The following is a 26,700-nucleotide window of genomic DNA, read 5'->3' on the forward strand; positions in this document are numbered from 1 at the left end:
TTGCCACCGCTGTGGCAAGAGGCTACTCCTGATCGAATTCTGGGGAGATAAATGAACCAAGGTCATGGGCATAAAGAATAGTTAGGCATTGCAGACAAACTGCCCTACTGTATATGTTAAGTGTGTTTTGAGCTAAATTAAACCTGTATCCATTCTGAGTGTTTAATTTCCCAAAGAGTCTACACTCTGTACCCATTGGTACCATCTTGATGCACATCTCTTGAAATTAAGCATCCTTGTTTCTCAGATGACTAGAAATGTCAACTGTCATTAGCAGAGTGAATGTTTGGTCCTTTATAAACACTGTTGTCACACCAAAAAAAAAAAGAATGTAGTGCATATATACAAGAAAAGCAAAAAGCAACCTCTTTATAATTCTTACCAGTTCAGTGATAAAGTAATGATCTCTCATGACCTCTTTTCTTCTCTAAAATCTGAATCTCTCCAAAGCAGCATCTTCACTGATGCTTTAATCCCAGGCGGTGGTTTCCATACCTGGAGGTATAGAACAGAGCTGTATGTCATTTTCTCCTCAGGATTTAAATTTAACTTGAGAAGGCAAGCCTGTGGGTAGCTAATTAATAGATTTTTTTTTTTTTTTTTTACAATTGCAGGTACCTGGCACTATTCTGATTAAATTTCCAAGCCGATTAAAAAAGAGTCAAAAAGATTGGCAAGCATTGTTTCCTGCCTTGAGGAGCACAGAACTGGCTGGGGAAGCCCCCAAGCAAACTTCTGAGTTGAGAGACATGCCAAAAAAGAGAGGAAGGTGGTGAGCACAGGGTCAGAAACAAAATCGGCACAGTTTCTCTCTCTTTCCCTCTCTCACCTCATATAACAAGCACCAATCTTTCTGTGCTCTAGTTTTCAGCACACAGAAATTTCTGGTTCTTATCTACCAGCATCCAGAAATACAGAAACCACTCCAGTATCTCAGATGCGGGATTTCCACTGCAGCCCATTTAGTGTGTGCTCCGCATTTCACACATATTAAATGGGCCCTGTTTCTCAGGGCTACCCGGCCTGAACCCTGCCCTGGGCTCCTGAGGCGCCTGCCCTAACCACACTCTCCTTGTTAAAAGAGACATTGGCCACTCCCCTTTGTTAAGGATATTCAGATGCTACCACTTGGTAGAGAAATTAAGACCTAAGAGAGGCTCCGTCTTTGATGTCATTTTACAAATACATAAATACAAGGAAATAGAGGGAAGGAAAAATGTATTAAAACAGTGCCTAGAACAGCATCCTTAGGCAGATGCCTTTTCAAACCAGGTAGTTCTGGTGAACGTTTCCAATATGTGCCAAGAGGTGGGTACTTGATCCAATTGAGCCAATCATAAAGTCTCATGCTTTGGTCACTGTGATTGGCCCAGGAATAAACATGTGACCCCCATACAGCCAATCAGAATTCTCCTCTGGTCTTTTCAAACTTGAGCTTAGGAGAGAGGACATTTCCTCTCTAGTTTTGGAACTGTAAATGTGGGAGACTGGAGCAGCTACGGCTCCAGCCACCTGAGAAGCCAATGTGAGCAGATAAGCTGATGCTCAGAGAAGCCAAGACCAGCAGGAACAGAATTCCTCATAATGTTCAAGTCCCTGGTTCCAGTTGTCCCTAATGTTGACACCGCCCCTCCCTTCTAGTTCCATTAACCAGTAAATCCTCTTTTCCGCGTTCTCTAGTTCAGTTTCTTTCACTTGCCACCAGGAGACCGCTAGCAATTATTTCCAGTCACCCTCTTGCTGCGATAGCTGCCCTCAGCAAACTCCTCTTTTTAAAATAGAAATGCCTCCTCAGGGCGTCTACCACAACCTCTGCTGTCTCAGAGCTGGCCTTCGCCGCCGCCGCCCCCACCACCTCCCCCGCAGCCATCGCCACCGCTTTCACCACCACCGTCACCTCCGCCGCTGCCTCCTTGGGGCCCTCCTCCTTCACCGCCCCGTTCGCCACCTCTACACGTTCAAGGCCTTCTGTCGTGGAGAAGAAGCTATGGTCGGTCTCCCTTGCGGGCCCGGGGCAGAGCCATGGCGGACCGCGGCGGCGGCGGGGGAATGGGCGTGGTGGGCGGTGGCGGAGCCGGCCAGACCTCTGCCGGGGCAGCGACTGGTGCTACTGGGGACAGCGGGGGCGGTGGCCCGGTCAACCCGGCCTCGCTGCCTCCCGGCGACCCGCTGCTCATCGCTCTCATCGTGGAACAGCTCAAGAGACGGGGCTTTTTTGACAGCTTCCGCCGGGACTGCCTGGCCGACGTGGACACCAAGCCAGCTTACCAAAACCTGAGGCAGAAAGTGGATAATTTTGTGTCAACACATCTGGACAAGCAGGAATGGAATCCTACAATGAAGAAAAACCAATTGCGAAATGGTCTGAGGAAGAGTGTGGTTCAGTCAGGGATGTTGGAAGCTGGAGTAGACAGGATTATTTCTCAGATGGTGGATCCAAAACTTAACCACATCATCAGGCCACAAATAGAACGAGCAATTCATGTATTCCTGGCGGCCCAGAAATAAGCAGCTGCGCCAGCACCCCCACCAGAGCCCGAAGGCCAGGACCTTCCAGCTCCATCTCAGGACACTTCCTAAGAATATGCCTGACACCTTTTGAAAGTTAATTTCTGGTGAAGAAGTGGATTCGGTTATGTAAGAGTGCAACTTCAGACCGAAGATAGGCCAAGGTCGTCACTGATCTCAAGATTCAACCTTGACCATGGGCAGTGACCAGATTGAAAGGGGAGCAAGTTCCGCAGTGGGAAAGTTGACCCTGTGGCCCCCTGCATTGTGCTGCCATTTGGCCAGCCTGCCCAAGGGCATGACACCAAGTAGACACTACACAGAGAAACACTACAGCAATCCAGGGTTGTCCTGAAACAGACTTTTATACTTGAACATGGAGACTGCGAGTGGACTTGAGGGTTTGTGCTGTGGAATAAACGGAAGCTACAGTGAGAACATAGCCAGTCCCAAAGACAATTTCAAAAAACAATGACAGAAAGTTTAGCTGGGAGTAGTCTTTGACAGTGTTTATTTGATACTGTCTCTCAGAGTTTGCAAACCAGATTGTACAAGTCATTAGCATCAGATAGCTTGTGACCTTCTTGTACATGAATCTTCTAGCCAGTTTCCTTTCCTTTGTAGTAGGTAATGAGACATGAAATCCTAGAATGTGTGAGAAGTTCAGACATTAGACATAAGGAAACTCGTTTGCAGGCTCTCTGTCCAGGGCTGCTTCCTGTCCTGGAGGGGCCAGTGAGTCTTAGGTATGTTTATTTTATCCTCACATTTGTGTTTTTTTAGAAAAGTGAATGATCAATAAATGGCTTATCTTTCATAATAAAATCATTTGATTTGATACTCTTAAAAAAAAAAAAAAGAAAGAAATGCCTCCTCAGAAGCCAGAGGAGTTGCTAGAGTAAACAGATCCACACCATGATGCAGTCAGAAGATCTGGACAGCTACGAAGAGCAGGAAAGGGGAACTAGAAACAACTGGCAAATATTTTATGTCAGGATCAAATTGCCATTTTTACACAAATCTTTGTTATTAATGGAATATAGTATTCCTGGATTCTTCTCGCTATAAGGATTGCACGCACCACACTCACATCTGTGTGTGGAACAAGCCAGAGGGTGACCTACACTCACTATAGAAAGTGTTCAGTAGGCCCTTGCCAATGCAGAAGACAGCAGACTGAACTAGACATCAAAGACTATGTGATCTGGCCCAGCGCGGTGGCTCATGCCTGTAATCCCAGCACTTTGGGAGGCCAAGGCAGGCAGATCACGATATCAGGAGTTCTAGACCAGTCTGACCATGCAAACTGCTACCCCAAGGCCTTTGGACATGCTATCCCTTCTGCCTAGAAGGATCTCTGCTTATTGCCTCCCACCCACAAATTAATCTCACTCTTCCTGAAGACTTCAATCAATTATTTTTTTCACAGAGGACTTTGTTAATGCCCATGACTGCATCAATTCTCCTGACTATATACACTCATTTCACCATGCACCTCTCCTCTAGAGGATTTAACATGGATCACAATTGTAATTATATTTTGTCTGCTTCCCCTGGTGAACTTTAAGCTTGCCATTGTATCCTCATCATCTTTCACAGAACCTAATATATAGTTCAGTAAATATTTGTTGGATAGATAAGCATATTTAGGTTAAGGGTAAAACGATAAAACAAAGAAACTCAACAATAATTCAAAGATTGAAAAAAGATAGCTTGTTATTTACCTAAAAATTAGTGGTGAGCAATTCCATGTCAGTGGGTGGCTTTGCTCCACATAGTCATTCAGAGACCCATGGTATGAGTCATTCAGAGACCCAAAGGTTGAGTTGATAAATTCCAGCCAGTAGAGAGGAGAAAGAGAGCATGAAGATGCATATTGGGTGTATAAAGTCCCAGCATTGCAAGAAGCACAAATCACTTATCACATTCCACATGACAACACCTAACTACAAGGGAAGCTGAAAAACATAGGATAGCTTGGCAGCCACATGCCAACTACAATTTTGTTATTACAGAAAAGAAAAACATAAGTCATGGACAGTTAATAGTGCCCACCACAGAGTGAATTAATAAATGGATGAATATGGTCCTCCCAGCTTCCACATACCAAGCACTATTTGCCCCTCTCCTCTGGCTTTCTGCTAAGTCCACCAAAATCAACAATGGGGCACCCAATGCCCAACATCCTAGGTCAGTTGCCTCCTTATGTGGCCAAGGCAGTTGATACCAGTGCTGCTGAACCTGTTGACTTATATTCCCAAGGCCCCAAGGAAGAGCAACTGAAGCACTCTTTCCTTTTCCTCTTTCTTGCATTGCAATTCCTCTCTCTGTGGGATTCAGGGATAGGTCTATGGTGGCTGGGCTGGAAGGCAAGTCAAGTGATGGTACTGAACTATTCTCAAAGTTCACCAGCCCTGGAACATTAGACCATTATCCTGGCACCAACTTCTTAAGCAGAGAGTCTCTTTGCTCAGGTTAAGTTCTTTCTCAAAAGGTTTGTTGGTCTTCCATGCAAAGACTGTTAGGGAAATTACCTGACAGGCAGGCTCTTCTGACTACCCAGGCATGCTTGAATTAAAGGACTTCACAGAGATATTTCTCAGATTACAACCTTGATGATATAGGATAAAGAAAATGTCTTCAAATTGATTCATTTATAAAACATTTTTAAATGATCAAAAATCACAGAGTTGTTATCAAACCAGAAAAAAGTGTTATATGCTGTTCCAGTTGCTACTGCTGCATAGCAAACACCCTAAAACTCAGTGGTATAGAACAGCCATTTTATTATGCTTACAGATTCTGTGGGTCAAAAATTTGAACAGAGCACAGAGGGAGGGCTTGTCTTTGCCCTCTGAGAGCTGTGTATTCAAGGAGGAAGCCTCAAAGACTGAGGGTTACTCAACAGCTGAGGAGTGGAATCATCTGGCGTGTTCACATGTCTGTTGGTTGATGCTGGTGGTGGAAAGCGAGAGAAAGCGAGAAATTCACACAGAGAAAGCAAGCTCGCAAAGTGTTAGCAACTGATGAATGTAGAAGGTCAAGTTTATATATGTGTTTATTGTTTTGTTATTTCAACTTTTCTGCTGATTTGAAATATTTGAAAATTAAAAGTTGAGAGAACAATTTTAAAATAAACGACTATAGAAGACAAAAACAAAATTGCTTTAGTGACTACATCTTATGAGCCTGCTGGTTAGATGTATAGGTTACAGTCATTAAAACAAAAGGTGATGATGGCCCAGACTAAGGTGGTAGGAGTGGGAGCAAATGTAGACTCTAGATTTGAGAGAGAAATTTCTGACTGGAAACAAAAAGGTATGACTGATTGGATATGGGTGTGAGGGAGGGAGGAGTGAGGGCTGTCACTGTGATATTCAAGGAGAGGATGAGAGATAAACTCTATTTGAACACGAAGAGTTCAGGTTCCTAGGAGACATACGGGCAGAGATGGCCAGAGGGCAGACTGAACCATGGGCAAGAGGTCAGCGCTGAGCTTACAAAGACTTAGGAGTTAACAGAAGCTGAAGCATGTACATGCATGAGCTCAGACAGAAAAAGTAAGAAGTAAAGTGGAAGGAGGAGAAGACAAGGACAGGCTGTTTGAGGTGTCATAGGAAATTGATATCCAGGATGAAGCACTCAGTGTTAATCCCACACTCCATGCTGTCTCCTGGTATAATTCATTCCTGGGCAAATTCCATTCCTCATTAACATTTTTTTCTTTCCTTGGGTTGTGTTTTATTATTTTAGTTTTATTATGCTGGTACAAATGCCAAGTACTTCTCCTAATAAATGGCCTTTTTCATCTGTTATATCACCCAAATGAATCCAAGCACTTATAATTAGCAAGGTTTACATAACAGGTATAATTTCTCGATAATAAAGTCCAACCATTATCATTGCTTTTTCTTAATGGAACATTTTGTTTTTGAAATAAACAGCAGGCATTAACCAAATATATCTGGATAGCAATAATACTCAACTCTGATCATAACCTGTTTGCTACTCTCTTGAAACTAACCGTAATTCTGGAACAAAATAAAAACATTAGAAGATTAATAAAAGCTATTTTATCAGACAAGGCTCATTCTTCTTTAGCGCTATATTTATCTCACAGGGGAAAATTACTTTATTACATGGGTAGCAATGCATTTATGACAAGGCACTTGAAGAATAAGTCTGATGCTCATTTTGAAATTCCATTTCTTAGTAGTCACAGGCCATGCAGTCATCAGAAATACTTTTAAAAAGAAAAAACTACCACATGCTTTTAAGTGCTTTGTTTCCAATAATAAAAGGACTGGCAGGTATATATATTAGAGTTTAGACTGTCGGTATTTGGTTTATGTTAAATCATAAATGAAATTCAATACTATGGCCATACCAGATCTAAATATAGTCATGCTCTGCATAACAATGTTTTGGTCAGTGATAGACTGCATATATGACTGTGGTCCCCTAAGATCATACCATGTTTTTACTGTACCGTTTCTATGTTTAAATATGTTTAGATACACAAATGCATCATGTTATAATTGCCTACAGTATTAAGTACAGTAATATGCTGTACAGGTTTGTAGCCTAGGAACAATAGGTCATAGCATAGGTGTGTAGAAGGCTACACCATCTAGGTTTCTGTAAGCACACTCTGGGATATTCACACAATGACAAAATCACTTATTGACATTTTTCTCAGAATGTATCCCTGTCATTAAGCAACACATGACTGTAGTTAGACAAAAGAGAGGGTTTTTCAATTATTCAGTAATTTGATATAGTCAAGCAAATAATTCCAAGGAATCAGGGGGAAAAATGCCCCTTCTGCCTAAGCTACTCTAATTGGCAACACTTAGAAGATCCATGGGTGAATCACTGGCCTTGTTACCTCTGTGTCACTGGCTTACCCCAACAGCTAGCTCAGAACTGTAGGGTTCTGCAAAGTATCTGCCCCACCCCAATCCCACCTCAAAACAAGTATCATATTTCCAGGAGTACCTGGCTGGTGGAGATTGCTGATCATGTTTCATTCTCCTATTTCCAGATATAACCTGGAGCAACTGCCAAGCCAGGGAAACCCATTGCCCACTCCATTTGCAGTTAGGTAGAAACATATAACTCCTTTCCACTGTGAAGTAGAAGGGGGTAATTTGTGCCACTTCTAGACAGGTTTTTTAAGGAGCAGGCATATCTCCCCCATGCTCTTTATTCTTCTACCAGCTGAATGCCATGACAACCAGGTCCCAAGGAACTTCAGAATCTCCAAATGGAAGTCTCCAAAGCCCCTGAATCACCAGAAAAAGAGAGAACCATCCACTGGCCACCACACCGTTAGGTGAGCAGAACACAGACTCCTGTTGTGTTTGAGCCTTTAAACATTCTTAGCATAAATGAGGCAGCAGATTATCCTCTTTAATATACAAAATGATGCCTCAAATATGCCTATAAACAAGTAAAATCAGCTATCCAGAAAGCTACTCTGTGCCATAACTTCTTTATTTCTATTTCTGCAACATGAGGCACCCCAGTGTCAACCAGGGACCACTACACCTGCTGGGCCTCCCCGCTCACATTACTTCAGTCTGGCATATCTGCCTCTTCTGCTAGGATTACCAGATATTGTTGCCATAGCCTCTGGGCACCGCTGCCTCCACTGGCACTTCCACTGCTTATTCTGGGTACTAATGCTCTGGCCTAACACACTCACCCTTCCTGAACTCTGCTACCTCTTCAGTTGGGGCCCTCAAATTACTGAAAGTCCTCCAAGCTTCGTGGTGAATTAAACAAATGCATTAATTCATTTTGATGTTACGCTCATTTGATTTCAAGCAGCTGAAAGAAAGAGAAAACCCAGCTCACAGTGGCTTAAGCAATAAAAGTATTTACTGATCTCATGATATAAGAATTCTGAAGATGTGGAGCTCCAAGTTTGGTGTAGCAGCTCCATAGCACCATCCATTATCTAATTTCTTTCTGCCTCGACCATGCCATTCTCAACTGTGAGCTTTTCATTCTTGGACATGCCACCTCTTGATCACAAGATGACTGCCACAGGTACAAGCTGCACATCTTCACACAATATCAGGTGAGCAAAATGGTAGGAGAGTTTCTCCCAGAAACCCAGCTGCAGCCTTCTCCTTGCACAGCGTTGAGTAGAACTAGGTCACATGGTCATCATAGCTCTGGGACCTCTGGGAAAGAGAGACTATCAAAGTAATGAAATTGCCATTAATGACTTAAACCAATCATGATTTTAGCCCTCATAGTGGGGCATAAGGCTCCCCCCTCCCCCTCAAAGAAAACAAGATTGTGTTTACAAAAAGGAAGGGAAATGGCTATTGGGGTAGGAAGGGCAACTGACAGTGTCTGCCACAGATTCCAATTCTGCCATATCACCTTCCATACACAGAAAATCTAGTCAAGGTCTTCTCTCTTCTAGAGCCCAGATTTGAGTCCATGGGGGACTGGCCAGGTATAAGGCTAAGTGGTGGGCATCTGTCCCCTGTGTCATCCACACATACACTGGCTGTGACTATGGTTTTAATAATGGATGAAGCTTTTCAAGCCTGTCTCCTCTCTGAATGAGTGCTCATCCAGTACCTGTAGTGACCAAAAAAGGCTTCATTGCAGCAGCATCCCACCAGTTTGAGAGACAAGCTCAAACATGTTTATATTCCATAATAGTCATTGTTTGGGCTTAAGCTGCAATTTACCAGCCTTATCCCACCACTTTTCATTTTGTCTTTACTGGACTTCAAATCAAGAAACACATATTTTTTGATACACACCCAATACTGGTCAGAATGTTTTAGATAAAATCTTATCTTAGAACATGTATATATCCTTACACATTTCCAAAAGGAAATTCATACTAAGAAAGACAACAGGACATTTATTCAATATTAATGGCATTTAAATGTGAGAAAAATCAAAGATTGTTAAAGGAAACACACTACTTTTCAGAAATGGTATGTGTTAATAATTCTGAGAGAAAAATTCTAATTCATCTACAACTTCAAAGGGTAACATTTCCCAGGGGAACTTAAATTAATCATCGAAAAGGAAAATGCATGGCATCACATGCATTTTTAAGGCTCTTGATATTTTCCTTCTACCTATTTAAATGAATTTCCAAAATGATGGACTCTCTCTGGAGTAAACCTCCAGAACAATCTGAGTTGAGGCTTTCTGATTGTCCATATTTCATACTTAGGGCAGTTCAGATGCCTCTGTGATAAGAGGTGCTTGCAGCTGACATGAAGTTTCTGATAGAGGAACTGAATTTATTAAAACACAATATCTATCGACATGCTAACAGGTAAGATGTCTTCAGGGCTTCAGTTAAGGTCGATGATTTCTAATCTACATAAATTTCCCTGGAACTGACTGTAAACTAGTTAAATGGCTGACTGGTGACAAAAAGATGAGGAAAATAATGAATGCATATAAAGCAGCACAAAAGATTTGGAGGCAATTGTATCTGCTCTGTAATTATGTTGGCGCATGGGAAATTAAAATTCTTGCTGGCCTCCTCCTTCCCTTCCTCCCTTCCCCCAGGCCTCCTCATCTTGTTCCAGTAAAAAAGCTCTTGAAGCAAATGGGAATGGTAGATTGAGGTCAAAAAAAACAAAGAGAAAGAAAGATGAGAGGAGAGAGAAAAAGAACGGGCAGGAGGGCTCTCCATGGCCCCCAGTGAGGCAAAGGGCTCTTGCACGACCTAGAAAGGCTGTCTTAACTAAAGTGTCTGGTCAAGGAAGGAAATTGTTCAGATGAATTTGCCTCTTACTTACCTCTGTCTTGTGGATTGGGGTGTGATTATCTGTGTATATTATTCCTCTAGAGCAGGGGTGGACAACCACAGCAGGGCCAAATTCAACACACCACTTGTTTTTATATCACTCACAAGAATGGGTTTTACATTTCCTAATAGTTACATTTTTAAATGTTACATAAATACTTACGTAATTCACTCAATTTTGCCTCACAAAATTGAAATATTTACTCTCTGGTCCCTTAAGAAAGAGTTTTTCAGCCCTCATTAGATGAGACCTCCAGAAGCAGCACTGTTCATTTATATTGTTCTCCCTTGGATGGAATAAAGCCTGGTGGTTAGAAGGATAAAAAACAGTTTTGAGAGCATCCTGGAACAGGGGCAAAGACTTTTCTTTCATCTGTAAATGAAGAAACCAAGACCTAGGGATGCCAATCAACTGACCTAAAGTCCAGCTGCTTTTTAGTGGCAGAGCTAAAGCTAGAATCCCCTCCACAGCATACCACCTTGATCTGGTGCTACCAACAAAGCATTACAACACCTTTTGAGCTCTGTCTTTCAATCCAACTGATCAACCTCTGTGCATCAGTAAGATGCAAAAGCATGGCTATTCAGAGTGTACTTTGATGAAGAGGGACAAATGCAGTTAGTAGGGAGATAAAACGACGACAACAACAACAACAATAAAAACTAATTTTATTCCTAAAGAGAGGTACAGTTTGAAATTCAGTACCTGGGTAAGTGACAAACCTGATACTGTCCTAAGCAATTAATCTATGACTATCTGGACCTATTGAGGAGACCCTGAAAAACATGACTATGTTTACTGTGAAATTCAAAACTGATTTGTAATGCACTTAATGGTGAACTGAGAGTAAAAAACACACTGACAAAATAAAAAGAATTTTCTTCATTATGTATACTCAGAATAACATCAGAGAGAAAATAACTTCCTTGACACATTTTATGGCCATTTTGAATGTCTCTAGTGATAAGAGTTTCTAACTCTTTTCGGGAAGGCTACTCCCTAAACGAACACTTTTTGTTGTCATTTAGGTTTTCCAAGGCAATATCTCAAGGTCTAATGGGTTTATTCAACACTCAACACAGATGCTAAGTTGAAACCTTTCTAATCATTTTCTAATCCAAACTGTATTACGATTTTTTGCTATGTTTTTAAAAGCTTGGGAATTTGAAATCTTGACATGTATATTTTAAGAAATATTGATGCTTCCTTAGGAATTTAAGAGGAAAGAGTCAATAAATTGGGCATAACTAAACACTCTGACCAGCTATCTGGGAATAATTAGCCTAATGCTATTGTATAGGTGATGTGTGGCTTTATATTATCTACACAATGAGAAAGAAAAACCCTTCCTTCCTCTCTCTGGAGGGTTATTTTGAAAGTCTTACTGCTTTAGTTAGTTCAATGTTATTTATTTTTACTGTGTTCATTATTTTAGTGCTCAAGAGTAATGTTCAATGTTTAGTAACAATAAATTTTATTTCCCATGTGTCAGTCTGGTTACAAAGCTAATACAAATCCCTCTAAATCTTTTGTGCCATCTAGTAAGCATTCATTACTTTCTTCATCTTTTTTTTTGTCACCAGCCAATCATTTAACTAGTTTATAGTCAGTTCCAAAGTAATCTGTGTAGATTAGAAATCAAAAGTGTTGTCCAAGGCCCTCAAGGCATCTCAGCCGGCCCTCTCTGTAGTGAATTGGGTTTTTTCTCTATCAAATCAATCACACATATATTCCATGTAGACCTGTGGTGTTGGCTCTATTTAACCTAAAACTTCAGGACACATACTCTCCAATCATAATCAATCAACCAACAATTATTTCTACCCATGTAATGCTCTTCTAAGGAGTTGCTCTGGGTAAAAAAATAAAACCAGAATAAATGACAGCAGATGGCAAAAAAAAAAAAAAGACAGTATTAAACAAGTGATTTTTCAGAGTTGATTTAAACTTGGCTAAGGATTTTTTTTTTTAACATATTACAAGTTTATTATTTCCTAAAATCCATATCATTCACAACAATCTCCAGGACACAACCTACAAACACAAGTCCATTTTTACTATGGCACTGACAATTCACAGCTTAACATACCCAGTCGTATTAAAGCAATTGTGTCCTTGGGGCAAGTACGTGTTTTTTTTTTTAATTTTTTTATTATTTTTTATTATTATTATTATACTTTAAGTTCTAGGGTACATGTGCATAACGTGCAGGTTTGTAGGATTTTTTAAAGTCTTGTTGTTTCACAAGTGAATGTCATACGCAAAGAGTAAAGGGAACAAAGTGGTTCTCAACAGAAATGCCTAGTTTTAATTTATAGAAGGATAAACCAAAGACAACCCAATTTAAAATACATTTTACTCTTTACACTAAGTGGGACATTCTGTAAATATTGCCCCAACAAAACAAAGTCTTGTGTCTATTTAGGCTATATTCAAATTTTCTCTAAAATCAATCAAGTAACAAATGTTTATTGAGTCCCACGGTTTACTCTGTAGGCCCTTCAACATAAAGATGTTGGACCTCAAGGAGAAGGCCAAATCCAGAAAGCAAGAAAGCATAGAGGGAAATGGAAGCATATCTATGCACTCTTTTTCTCTATGCCTTTCCCAGTCATTACCAGAGCAGCAAAGCTTTACCTTGACCTATTAGGACATGATTATCATGAAAGATTATAGAATAGAGTGAGAGCATAGAAGCCAGAATAACCAACTTTTCTTACAAACAAAGTTCCAGGACACTATTTACTGTCTGAATTTTCTAAGGCTATAATCAAGTAAATACCTCCCACCAAAAAAAAAAAAACAAAAAACCCACAAAAACAAAAACAAACCACATGACAACTCTGCCTTCTGGTAAGATTGTATCTAGGTCAGGTCAACAGGTTCCTGTTTTATTTATGCCTTTTTAATTACACTAACTTCTAAATGACCTCTGAGAAGCACCAAATTTATAAATAGTAAAACCATCCTTTTAGAAATTTGTTCATGGGAGATTAAGTTAGAACAAAAGATCAGGCTGCCCAACTCAAATGAGCCAGACAATACAACCAAAACCTTTACCAAGTACAAACAAAAATTCACCCAAACAAAAGTGTGGTGTTAGGTAGATAAAACCTACAAACAACATATGGAATTCTGTACCAAAGCAACTGGATATTCTGGCACTTTTTTACATTTTACAATCTAGTCATCGGTTCATATGTAATTTTTAAAATTCTACCCATAGTTTACCATGTCTTCAGATTTAAAAAAAAAAAAAATGTCGAGCATGGTTTCCACTGTGAATTAGTAATTAATTGTTTCTTACTGGGGCTGATTTTCCACACCTCTTTTTATACCGTAAGCCCCTTTCAAAATTATTTTAATCTTTTGGACGATTCTAAGTGAACAAAAGCCCAGTCTTCATTAATAAACACATTACAATTCCCTAACCTGGCTTTCCTGCGTCTTCTTTAGGGATAGCTCTGGGGCAGCACTAGGAGGACGTGTGCACTCTTTCTTCGGGTGCTTGTGCTTTGATGGTGACTGGGAGGCAGGCAAACTCCCTGGGCTAGTTTGCATGTTAAAGATAATCCTGGCAGGTATCTGGTTGAAGATCTGAAAGCTCCTCTCTTGTGTGAGCAAGGGCAAACTCTCTTCGTCGACATGAATTGACAATAAGAAGCATATTCAACAAACTTCAGTGACCCTTTGTACCCCTTTTTTTAAAGCCAGAAAACCTATATTAGAGAAAGTTTGGGCCTAATGTTTTCTATTGTGTCACTCTGCCCTACATCCCCCTGTTGCCAATAGCATAAAACATTTTAACATGTCACTACTTCTTAATTTTAGCAGAGGCAGAAATCTGTCCAGTTTTTTAATTATTTTTTTAAATTCTTTTCAATTTCTGATTTCACTTGCATATCACTCACTTATTTTCTATACAGAAGAGAACAAAAGTGCTTGAATTATGCATAAGATCTTTTAAAAGCATCTTTCAGATAAAGTATATTAAGCATTGTAAAATTATTATTGCACATCACTTTTATTATGTAGCTCATTTTAAATGGGCCAGAATATTTTAATCATCAAAAAAAAAGCCATAGTTTATAGCTTAAAATTGAAAATATATCTGCGCATTTTTTCCATAAAACATGCATGCGTGATTTTCAGCCCCATTTAACTAATGTGTTTTGGAAATATGTTACAATAGTAAATGCAACAAATCTCAGTCAAGGAAAAAGTAATATAAAAAGTGTGATTAATAGCAATATATATTTTTTTCATTTTACAGAAGTCCCTATTTTGAAATATGAATCATTTTACATAGATAACCTCTGTATTTCCATGTCGTTTATCTAAACTGTAGTTTAGATCAACTGTAGTATATTACAACTCTGGGTGCAGAATTGCAAATTATATCAAAGAAACAAACTATCAAAACAACATAAATTACCCACTATGCGCTTGCAAAGAAAAAAAAATGCAACTGTTAAAGAATTAAAGAGTAATAAAAAAATCAAATAAAGCCCACAGCATGAATACATGTATGTCCAGAAATGAAAATGTATTTGGATTAATATTATTGGAAATTATTTCTTAATTGAACTAGTGATGTGAAAATGAAAGTTATTAGATCATTTTGATGGGTGATCTTCATAATCAGCTCCTGGTAAGCTTATAAAATATGTATGCTCCTCCTGTATGTAAGACAGACATTTCCCTGACTATGTCACTTTTCTCAGATGTGACTCCACAGTAAAACTGAGCTGGTTTTTAAAATGTGCATTAAAAATTTTGGATGACAGCACATTTCTGTAAGGCAAAATTGGTTTGTGGTTTCTATTGTAAGAAAGAGAATTACTGTGCACAGTATAGGAAGTCTAATTTTAGGGCTTGCATGGTTGGGTAGTAGCTAGAGTTTTCAGCTCAACCACACGTCATGAATAACAACACATTGAATTTACATAGCTATTTCCTCGGTGGAATTCCAAGAACTACATAATCTCGTTTGGATTCATAACATCTCTTCCAGGCTGCAAACTAGGAAATGTCTCCATTTTAAACAATGGAAAAGAACAGGCATGTAGCGATTGGACCACATCTTGCACCAAGTAGATTAGAAAACAGTTTTCTGGTAATGGAAATGAGTTCCAACAATCCCTTTTGAGAAATTGCAAGTGCCAAGCCTTTGCTGATCAGGTCCAGGCACCAGATTTTCACAGTGGCCAGTCTCAGACCACCATTGTAAGACAGATAAGCCTCAGGACTGGGAGAACCAGACGTGTGCATTTTCAACAACCTTCTCTCAGCACCTCTCCCCACTTGGCCCAGTACCAACCACCACTGCCACCCCAGCTGACACTCATGCCACCTGACTCTGTCTCAGAACTGTGCCTTCTGGGGCCTAGTGCCCATCCCTTGCCTTGACCCCCAAGGGTTCTGAGCTCCCTAGACTCTGGCTTCTACAAAATGTATCTTCTCTGTTTATTCCCTTGTATTGGCTTACCTAACCACAGCACTCTCCTCTTCAACTTGGCTTCTGTGCCTGAGTTCTCCTTCCTGGCTTCTCCTTCAGCATGGTGCTGCTGATCATCTCTGAACCCAGCCTGTGGCTTGATACTCTCACATATTACTCATAGGACAGGCCGCAGCCAGCTTGTCGGTGGGGCTGTATCCTCATGGCCCCAGTTTCCACTCTAGGACAAGAGCTCCAGTAGCAGTGGACTCTAGTGTACTTCTATGTAATTCTAATGGCTTTAACATGAGACTAAAGTGAACAAAGTCACAGACTAAGACTCCAGGCAGCCTCACCATTCTATGGCCACAGATGTATCACCAGTAACTGGCCAGCAGTGCTGCAGAAGCCTAATGTTGTTACAGAGAACAAAAGGGAAAAGCGAAGATAATTAGTGGTTAAGACAAAAACCCCAAGATGCACATTCCACAAGCCATGGGATTGTCACATAATCTCCCTAACAGAAGGGGCATTGGATAATTATAGTCTTCTTGCTCAAAATCCAGCACTATCACTGTGTTGCTCCTGAAATAATCAACAGTACTACCAAAAAAATGGCAGCATGTGGGGCTTTTCTGCTGAGCAATACTCCAGCTTCCTGAGACACTCTGAGTTGTGGTGTAAGCAGGTAGCTTGCAAACAAGGCCACTTCAAGACAAGCAAGTTCTTCCTCTTGGAAAAAGTAGAGTCCAGGCTTCCAGAAGCTGACTATTTGACTTGGCTTTAAAGTATGACCCCAGGGTGGCTGGCAAGATGGCCAAAGAGGAACAGCTCCCATTTGCAGCTCCCAGCGAGATCAACACAGAGGGCAGGTGATTTCTGCATTTCCAACTAAGGTACCCAGCTCATCTCATTGGGACTGGCTAGACAGTTGGTGCAGCCCACAGAGGGTGAGCTGAAGCAGGACAGGGCATCACCTCACTCAGGAAGGGCAAGGGGTCGGGGAACTCCCTCCCCTAGCCAAGGGAAGCCATGAGGGACTGTGCTGTTAGGAACGGTGGACTCCACCCCAGACACTATGCACTTCCCATGGTCTTCACAACCCGCAGATGAGGAGATTCCCTCAGAAGCCTATGCCACCAGGGTCCTGGGTTTCAAGCACAAAACCGGGTGACAATTTGGGCAGACGCCAAGCTAGCTACAGGAGTTTTTTTCATACCCGAGTAGCCACCTGGAACGTCAGTGAGACAGAATTGTTCACACCCTTGGAAAGGGGGCTGGAGCCAGGGCACCAAGTGGTCTAGCTCAGCATATCTCACCCCCACAAAGCCCAGCAAGCTGAGATCCACTGGCTTGAAATTCTCGCTGCCAGCACAGCAGTCTGAAGTTGACCTGGGATGCTTGAGCTTGGTTGGGGGAGGGGAGTCTGCCATTACTGAGGCTTGAGTACGAAGTTTTCCCCTCACAGTGTAAACAAAGCCCCTGGGAAGTTCAAACTCGGTGGAGCCCACCACAGCTTGGCAAAGCCACGGTAGCCGGACTGCCTCTCTAGATTCCTCCTCTCTGGGCAGGGCATCTCTGAAAGAAAGGGAGCAGCCCCAGTCAGAGATTTATAGATAAAACTCCCATCTCCCTGGGACAGAGCACCTAGAGGAAGGTGTGGCTGTGGGTGCAGCTTCAGCAGTCTTAAACATTCTTGCCTACTGGCTTTGAAGAGAGCAGCAGATCTCCCAGCAGAGCAATCAAGCTCTGCTAAGAGACAGACTGCCTCCTCAAGTGGGTCCCTGACTGACCCCCACGCCTCCTGACTAGAAGACACCTCCCAGCAGGGGTCAACAGACACCTCATATAGGAGAGCTCTGGTTGGCATCCGGTGGGTGCCCCCCTGCAATGAAGCTTCCAGAGGAAGGAACAGGCAGCATTCTTTGCTGTTCTGCAGCCTCTGCTGGTGATACCCAGGCAAACAGGGTCAGGAGTGGACCTCTAGCAAACTCCAGCAGACCTGCAGCAAAGGGGCCTGACTGTTAGAAGGAAAACTAACAAACAGAAAGGAATAGCATCAACATCAACAAAAAGGACATCCACACAGAAACTCCATCCAAAGATCACCAACATCAAAGACCAGAGGTAGATAAATCCATGAAGATTAAGAAAAACCAGTGCAGAAAGGCTAAAAATTCCAAAAACCAGAATGCCTCTTCTCCAAAGGATCACAACTCCTCACCAGCAAGGGAACAAAACTGGACAAAGAATGAGTTTGATGAATTGACAGAAGTAGGCTTCAGAAGGTGGATAATAACCAACTCCTCTGAGCTAAAGGAGCATGTTCTAAACCAATGCAAGGAAGCTAAGAACCTTAAAAAATGGTTAGAGGAATTGCTAACCAGAATAACCAGCCTAGAGAAGAAAATAAATGACCTGGCAGAGCTGAAAAACACAGCACAAGAACTTCATGAAGCATGCACAGGTATCGATAACCAAATCAATCAAGTGGAAGAAAGGATATCAGGGATTGAAGATCAACTTAATGAAATTAGGCATGAAGACAAGATTAGAGGAAAAAAAGAATGAAAAGGAATGAACAAAGCCTCCAAGAAATATGGAACTATGTGAAAAGACCAAACCTACGTTTGATTGGTATACCTGAAAGTGATGGGGAGAATGGAACCAAACTGGAAAACACTCTTTAGGATATTATCCAGGAGACCTTCCCAAACCTAGCAACACAGGCCAACGTTCAAATTCAGGAAATACAGAGAACACCACAAAGATACTCCTTGGGACAAGCAACCCCAAGACACATAATTGTCAGATTCAACAAGGTTGAAATGAAGGAAAAAATGTTAAGGGCAGCCAGAAAGAAAGGTCAGGTTATGCACAAAGGGAAGCCCATCAGACTAACAACGAATTTCTCTGCAGAAACCCTACAAGCCAGAAGAAAGTGGGGGCCAATATTTAACATTCTTAAAGAAAAGAATTTTCAAACCAGAATTTCATATCCAGCCAAACTAAGCTTCATAAGCAAAGGAGAAATAAACTCCTTTACAGACAAGCAAATGCTGAAGGATTTTGTCACCACTAGGCCTGCTTTACAAGAGGTCCTGAAGAAAGCAGTAAACATAGAAAGGAAAAACTGGTAGCAGCCACTGCAAAAAACATACTAAATTGTAAAGACCATTGAAACTATGAAGAAACTGCATCAACTAATCGGCAAAATAACCAGCTAGCATCACAATGACAGGATCAAATTTACACATAACAATATTAACCTTAAATGTAAACAGGCTAAATGCCCCAATTAAAAGACATAGGCTGCCAAATTGGATAGAGTCAAGACCCATTGGAGTGCTGTATCCAGGAGACCCATCTCACATGCAGAGACACACATAAGCTCAAAATAAAGGGAAGGAGGAAGATCTACCAAGCAAATGGAAAGCAAAAAAAAAAAGCAAGGGTTGCCATCCTAGTCTCAGATAAAACAGACTTTAAACCAACAAAGATCAAAGAGACAAAGAAGGGCATTACGTAATGGTAAGGGGAGCAATGCAACAAGAAGAGCTAACTATCCTAAATATATATACACCCAATACAGGAGCACCCAGATTCATAAAGCAAGTTCTTAGAGACCTACAAAGAGGCTTAGACACCCACACAATAATAGTGGGATACTTTAACACCCCCATGTCAATATTAGACAGATCAACGAGACAGAAAATTAACAAGGATATTCAGGACTTGAACTCAGCTCTGGACCAACCAAACCTAATAGACATCTACAGAACTCTCCACCCCAAATCAACAGACTATGCATACTTCTCAGTATTTATTCTAAAATTGACCACATAATTGGAAGTAAAACACTCCTCAACAAATGCGAAAGAACAGAAATCCTAACTAACAATGTCTCAGACCGCAGTTCAATCAAATGAGAACTCAGGTTTAAGAAACTCTCTCAAAACTGCACAACTACGTGGAAATTGAACAACCTGCTCCTGAATGACAACTGGGTAAACAATGATATTAAGGCAGAAATAAATAAGTTATTTAAAACCAATGAGAATGAAAATACAATGTACCAGAATCTCTGGGACACAGCTAAACCAGTGTTTAGAGGGAAATTTATAGCACTAAATGCCCACAGGAGAAAGTGGGAAAAATCTAAAATCGACACCCTAACATCATAATTAAAAGAACTAGAGAAGCAAGAGCAAACAAATTCAAAAGCTAGCAGGAGACAAGAAATAACTAAGATCAGAACAGGACTGAAAGAGATAGAGACACACACACACACAAAAAAAAAAAAACCCTTCACCAATGCCACAGAAATACAAACTACCATTAGAGAATATTATAAACACCTCTATGTAAATTAACTAGAAAATCTAGAAGAAATGGATAAATTCCTAGAAACATACACACTCCCAAGACTAAACCAGAAAGAAGTCAAATCCCAGAATACACCAATAACAAGTTCTGAAATTGAGGCAGTAATAGCCTAACAACCAAAAAAAAGCCCAGGACCAGATGGATTCACAGCCAAATTCTGCTGGAGGTACAAAGAGGAGTTAGTACCATTCCTTCTGAAACTGTGCCAAACAATAGAAAAAGATGGAACTCGTTTTATGAGGCCAGCATCATCCTGATACCAAAACCTGGCAGAGACACAACAAAAAAGAAAATTTTAGGCCAATATCCCTGATGAACATCAATGTGAAAATCCCCAATAAAACACAGGTAAACTGTATCCAGCAGCACATCAAAAAGCTTATCTACCACGATCAAGTGGGCTTCATCCCTGGGATACAAGGCTGGTTCAATATACCCAAATCAATAAATGTAATCTATCACATAAACAGAACCAATGACAAAAACCACATGATTATCTCAATAGATGCAGAAAAGGCCTTCGATAAAATTCAACACCCCTTCATGCTAAAAACTCTCAATAAACTAGGTAATGATGAAACGTATCTCAAAACAATAACAGCAATTTATGACAAACCCACAGCCAATATCATACTGAATGTGCAAAACCTAGAAGCATTCCCTTTGAAAACCAGCACAAGACAAGGATGCCCTCTCTCACGACTCGTATTCAACATAGTATTGGAAGTTCTGTCCAGGGCAATCACACAAAAGAAAGAAATAAAGGGTGTTCAAATAGGAAGAGAGTAAGTCGCCGGGCGCGGTGGCTCAAGCCTGTAATCCCAGCACTTTGGGAGGCTGAGACGGGCGGATCACGAGGTCAGGAGATCGAGACCATCTTGGCTAACACAGTGAAACCCCGTCTCTACTAAAAATACAAAAAACTAGCCGGGCGAGGTGGCGGGCGCCTGTAATCCCAGCTACTCGGGAGGCTGAGGCAGGAGAATGGCGTGAACCCGGGAGGCGGAGCTTGCAGTGAACTGAGATCCGGCCACTGCACTCCAGCCTGGGCGGCAGAGCGAGACTCCATCTCAAAAAAAAAAAAAAGAGAGTAAGTCAACTTGTCTCTCTTTGCAGACAACATGATTGTATATTTAGAAAACCCCACCATCTCAACCCAAAATCTCCTTAAGCTGAGAAGCAATGTCAACAAAGTCTCAGGATACAAAATCAATGTGCAAAAATCACAAGCATTCCTGTACAACAATAAGAGAGAGCTAAATCATAAGTGAACTCCCATTCACAACTGCTACAAAGAGAATAAAATACCCAGGAATACAACTTACAAGGGATGTGAAGGACCTTTTCAAGGAGAACTACAAACCACTGCTCCAGGAAATAAGAGTGGACACAAACAAATAGAAAAACATTCCATGCTCTGGCCGGGCGCGGTGACTCACGCCTGTAATCCCAGTACTTTGGGAGGCCGAGGCGGGCGGATCACAAGGTCAGGAGATCGAGACCACGGTGAAACCCCGTCTCTACTAAAAATACAAAAAAAAATTAGCCAGGCGCGGTTGCGGGCACCTGTAGTCCCAGCTATTCGGGAGGCTGAGCCAGGAGAATGGCGGGAACCCGGGAGGCGGAGCTTGCAGTGAGCCGAGATCGCGCCACTGCACTCCAGCCTGAGCGACAGAGCCAGACTCCGTCTCAAAAAAAAAAAAAAAAAAAAAAAAAGCTCATCATCACTGGTCATTAGAGAAATGCAAATCAAAACCACAATGAGATACCATCTCATGCCAGTTAGAATGGCGATCATTAAAAAGTCAGGAAACAACAGATGCTGGAGAGGATGTGGAGAAATAAGAACGCTTTTTCACTGTTGGTGAGAGTGTAAATCAGTTCAACCATTGTGGAAAACGGTGTGGCAATTCCTCAAGGATCTAGAACCAGAAATTCCATTTGACCAGCAATCCCATTACTGGGTATATACCCAAAGGATTATAAATCATTCTACTATAAAGACACATGCACACGTATGTTTATAGTGGCACTGTTCACAATAGCAAAGACTTGGAACCAACCCAAATGCCCATCAATGATAGACTGCATAAAGAAAAGGTGAGATATATACACCATAGAATACTAAACAGTCATAAAAAAGGATGAGTTCATGTCCTTTGCAGGGACATGGATGAAGCTGAAAACCATCATTCTCAGCAAACTAACACAAGAACAGAAAACTAAACACCACATGTTCTCACTCATAAGTGGGAGTTGAACAATGAGAACACATGGACACAGGGAGGGAAACATCACACACTGGGGTCTGTCAGGGGGTGGGGAGCTAAGGGAGGGATAGCATTAGGAGAAATACCTAATGTAGATGATGGGTTGATGGGTGCAGCAAACCACCATGGCATGTGTGTACCTATGTAACAAATCTGCACGTTCTGCACATGTATCCCAGAACTTAAAGTATAATTTTTTTAAAAAGTATGACCCCATAAACTTTGGCATCTTCTCTCTATCCTAATCTTTTCTGGCCATTTCATAATTGAGTTCCACCTTGCTGTCATTATCTCTCACCACCATTACAGCCACTTAGCTCTGCCTGCTCTTCAATGCAGTTACCTGCCTAAGCTGTCCCAACTAGTTCCTCATTCATTAGAACACACCCAAGTACAAGGTTCTAGTTTCCTCCTTAGAAGCCTAGCTCAACTAGCATTTGGTTTAAGTGATTTTTAATCATTACCATTCATTCACAACTCTCACTCCCAACGCCTCCAAAAAATTCACTTTACATTCATTCTTTTATTTTTTCTTTCTAACATAATCCATGTTTTTTCCAGTATGAAAGTGGGCCTAGCTGAAAATATTCACCTTCCTAAATTCCCTTGTAGTTATGGTGGTCCTGAGACCTAGTCCTGGCCAATTGTTACAAGGAAGTCTTCAGAGAGAATATCCCTTTCCAAACAAGAAGAAAGACTCAAAGGCAAACAGATTGGGCCCATATTCTACCAGTATGGAATATGGATATGGAGCTAAAGATGGAAAACCCAATTTACAATCACTAGACAACAAACCTGAAGACAGAAGTCCCATAGTAAAAATGGTGGAGTGGAAGGATTTGAGTAGCAGGGACTCAGATGCATGTGGAGCTACTCCCCGCCATGGACTGCCCACCTCTAAACTTCTTGTTATGAAAAAAATAATATATTCTTATTTGGTTAAGCCACTCTGACCAGATTCTTCCATTTTTCTATTATTTACAGCCAAATGCATTCCTACTTGATACATTGCTCACTTTTTTCTCATTTAATTTTGATGAGACTGGGCTGTTTTCACATCCAAATGGCCAAAGCTCAGAGTTGTACTTTCAGACTTCTTGACTTCTTAATTTTTAACTGGAAACACCTCCCAATGTTAGACCTACAAGATGAAAACCACTTCATGGATGAGGGATGCTAATGATGGAAGATAAATAATACACCGTGGCTTAAACCAAAGAAACATGAAGTAACAAAAAGACCAAACAATTTCATCTCAGAATATCTATGTGTGAGTCCTCCTCTCTTCATTGCTCACTAGGTGTGTAGCCAGGAACAAGTCACCTAAACCCCTCCAAGCCACAATTTCCTCATCCATAAAAGAGAGATAATAATAATGTCTATCTCATAGAGTTGCCATCAACATTAAATGAAAAAGCATATATATGAATAAGTATAGCCTTTATAGGCCATAACACTTCTCTAAGAGAAGAGTCTTTTCTCCATATGAATAAATTTCTGGTATTTTAAAATAATTTCTTTTCTAAATATATTTCCTATAATTTTGGCAACAGCCTCTGTCTTAGTCCATGGAGATTGCTATCACAAAATACCATAGACTGGAGAGCTTATAAACGACGTTTACTTCTCATAGTTCTGAAGACTGGGAAGTCCAAAATCAAGGCACTAGCAGATTCAGTATCTGGTAAGGGCTGTCTTCTTGCTGTAAACTGACATGTTAGAAAGGGGCAAGACAGGTCTTTGGGGCCTCTTTTATAAAGGCACTAACACCATTCAAGAGGGCTTCAACCTCATGATCAAATCATCTCCAGAAGACCCCACCTAATACCATCACATTGGTGATTAGGTTTTCAACTTATAAATTTTGGGTGGACATATACATTCAGACCATAGCATTCCCCTGACTGTTTTCAAGCAAGATCAGGTAAAGGCACTAGAAGTCACCTTTCTTGTGGAAGCTTAAGAAAGGTGACTGGAGAGGCCCCAAAAATTCATCTTGTCCTTAATTAACTCTAGGGATGCATGATAAGGCAGGCCCACACTAGTGAAGCATAAAAGCACAGATAACCCAGTCCCCACCCTACCTACCAGGTCTGACCTACAAAATCAAACCTCCAAAACCTACTGAAACCAGAAAACTGGAAATTTTTGGTGGACAGGCTTTGAATATTCATTAAGGGGAATTTGTTCACTTTGTATACTGTGTACTCATCTATTCTTCTCTGTGCCTTCAATACAGATCATCCTCTGGACTGTGTGAATGTATCCCATATTATTATTTTCAGGACTCAGAACAAAAAAGGAAACAATATTTATAAAAACTGGGAACTCATTTATCTTCCCTCCCCTCCTTTCATTTTTCCACTTAATGAATAATTAGTCATAAATATCCAGGAACTAATAAGACATGGAAAGAATTTGAGAGCTATATCTTATAAACTTACAAAAGAAATTACCTAAAACCAAGGACTTCAAGATTTCCTAATGGTGTTGAAAAGCAGTGCGTATTTCTAAGCATCCTTCCCCAGTGACAACAGCTCTCCTTAAGTTGTCATTGTCATTTCCATAATGCTTAGATCCTGTGATTTTTAAAGCGCATGTATTGTCTACAATATGCAGCACCATGCTGATGAGGGTTACAAATGTTTCCTTGTAGAGTTTAGGCTTTTGTCCCTTCTGTCAAGATTGGTAAGTGTCACTGTCTTCATTTCTGCCTGCGTTTCACGTGGATCTGGACATTAACTTCTGTACCAATTTCTATGAATACTCATTGCAACCTTGTTGATCATCAAGCCTGACAAGGTTAACCTTGAGAACATGAAAGTCAGATGAAAGCAGATTTGAGAAGTGTGGTCAGGGAGGTGACTGGATGTTCTTGAGCCTTGTGAGAGAAAGGTGTTTGCAGGCTTCATTGCATCCCTGAAGCCTGGATCCACAGCTCTCTCTAGCTTGTGCTCTCTCTCTCTCAGTCCCCATCCGTATTCTCAGGGCTGCTAGGCCTAAGTCAAAGGCCAACCTTGTCACATTTTCTGTGGATCTCAACACTGAACCATGGTGCTGTGTAAGAGAAAGCATGTCATTTGGAATTGAACAAATAGAGTATTTACCAATTTGTGCAAGTATTTACATTCTCCAAAATGCTGCTGTCTTGGTTATAAAATGTAAAAAATACTGACAACATATGAGCACCTTCTTATGTTTCAGGAATGGAAAAGAGAGGGGGTTAAATGATTGACTTGACTTCTCTCAAAAGCACTTTGTCATCAAGAGTCTTAAAAACATCTACCCCATTTGACCAGGTAATTTCAGTTTGGGAACTCAATCCTGAAGAAATCATCTGAAATGCATATTTGCAAGTGTGTGTTCTCTCTCCAAAAACTTCTCTTAATCCACAAATCCTGTGGTTATTCCTCTCTTTCTTCCACCTCCAGCAGTCTCTTCACCTTATTACTTAAATCTGCTTTCCTCTCGAGGGGGTAAGGATTCTTCTTCCTTAGGCAAGAGGAAACAAAGAAGACAAATGCAGAATTCTCTTTGACAGGCAGGTCCTCCAGCAGCCTTACCCACAGTTCAAATTTTTATGCAGCCCCAAGTTTCCTCTCGTGACCAGCAAAACTAAAGGAAAGCAAGGAGTCCCTTGTTAATTGGTTTACTGGAGACCCAGTTGCACATTCTACCTATCATTTGAGCACTCCTCTTGCTCCAAGAGTACACAAAGCCCACTTTAATTTCTCACCTCACTTTACCACCACATTATACTCTAAAGCAAAAGTTTCAACAATTATTTCTTGAGTACCCACTATGTTCCTGGAATATAACAGTAAATAAGACACAAATGTGGCTTCTCTGTGGCTGCCCTCACTTTAGAATTTATCTAGCCTTGTGTTAAACAACAGTGAGGTATAAGAAGCTGTATCATCCTCTGCTGAGTCACAGAAGAATTGAGTGACACTCAGGCTTAGATCTGAAAAGGACCCTTAACATGAAATAGAAAGGCCTTTACAATTCTCCAAAAGATAGTGATTTAGAATGGGAGTTATAGCCTATAGTCCTTGGGTAGGTTTCATAGGGCCTATAATCTTCCAATATTGTTGGCAAATTTTTTTGTATACATATGTGCATTTTTCTCTGGAAAGGGTCTATGACCTCATACACCTCCATGAACCAAAATAGGTTAAGAAACTACTGCTTCAGACCAATGTTCAAGGAAATGAACTCCAAAAGTAGAATCTGATAGTGGTTGGGTCATACTCTGAATCCTGGTGCTCTGGCCATATCACTAGAAACATCAAGTCAACTG

At 40.9% G+C, this 26,700-nt stretch overlaps 2 long non-coding RNA genes and 1 pseudogene across 2 annotated transcripts; 1 reads left to right on the forward strand and 2 right to left on the reverse strand.

Moving 5' to 3' along the window:
- Nucleotides 1-380: 380 nt before the first annotated feature.
- On the reverse strand, nt 381-1,104 carry LOC112425268 (uncharacterized). The gene is made up of 3 exons (XR_003016335.2): nt 830-1,104; nt 619-732; nt 381-495 (listed from the first exon to the last, which is right to left on the reverse strand). It is a non-coding gene; the product is annotated as an uncharacterized lncRNA (long non-coding RNA).
- A 355-nt stretch (nt 1,105-1,459) lies between these two features.
- LOC105474064 (biorientation of chromosomes in cell division protein 1 pseudogene) lies at nt 1,460-5,118 on the forward strand (annotated as a pseudogene).
- A 2,226-nt stretch (nt 5,119-7,344) lies between these two features.
- On the reverse strand, nt 7,345-13,867 carry LOC105474065 (uncharacterized). The gene is made up of 3 exons (XR_982653.2): nt 13,740-13,867; nt 10,470-10,610; nt 7,345-8,713 (listed from the first exon to the last, which is right to left on the reverse strand). It is a non-coding gene; the product is annotated as an uncharacterized lncRNA (long non-coding RNA).
- Between the last annotated feature and the right edge of the window lie 12,833 nt (nt 13,868-26,700).

This window comes from Macaca nemestrina, chromosome 10, assembly GCF_043159975.1.
Source record: "Macaca nemestrina isolate mMacNem1 chromosome 10, mMacNem.hap1, whole genome shotgun sequence".
NCBI classification, from domain to species: domain Eukaryota; kingdom Metazoa; phylum Chordata; class Mammalia; order Primates; family Cercopithecidae; genus Macaca; species Macaca nemestrina.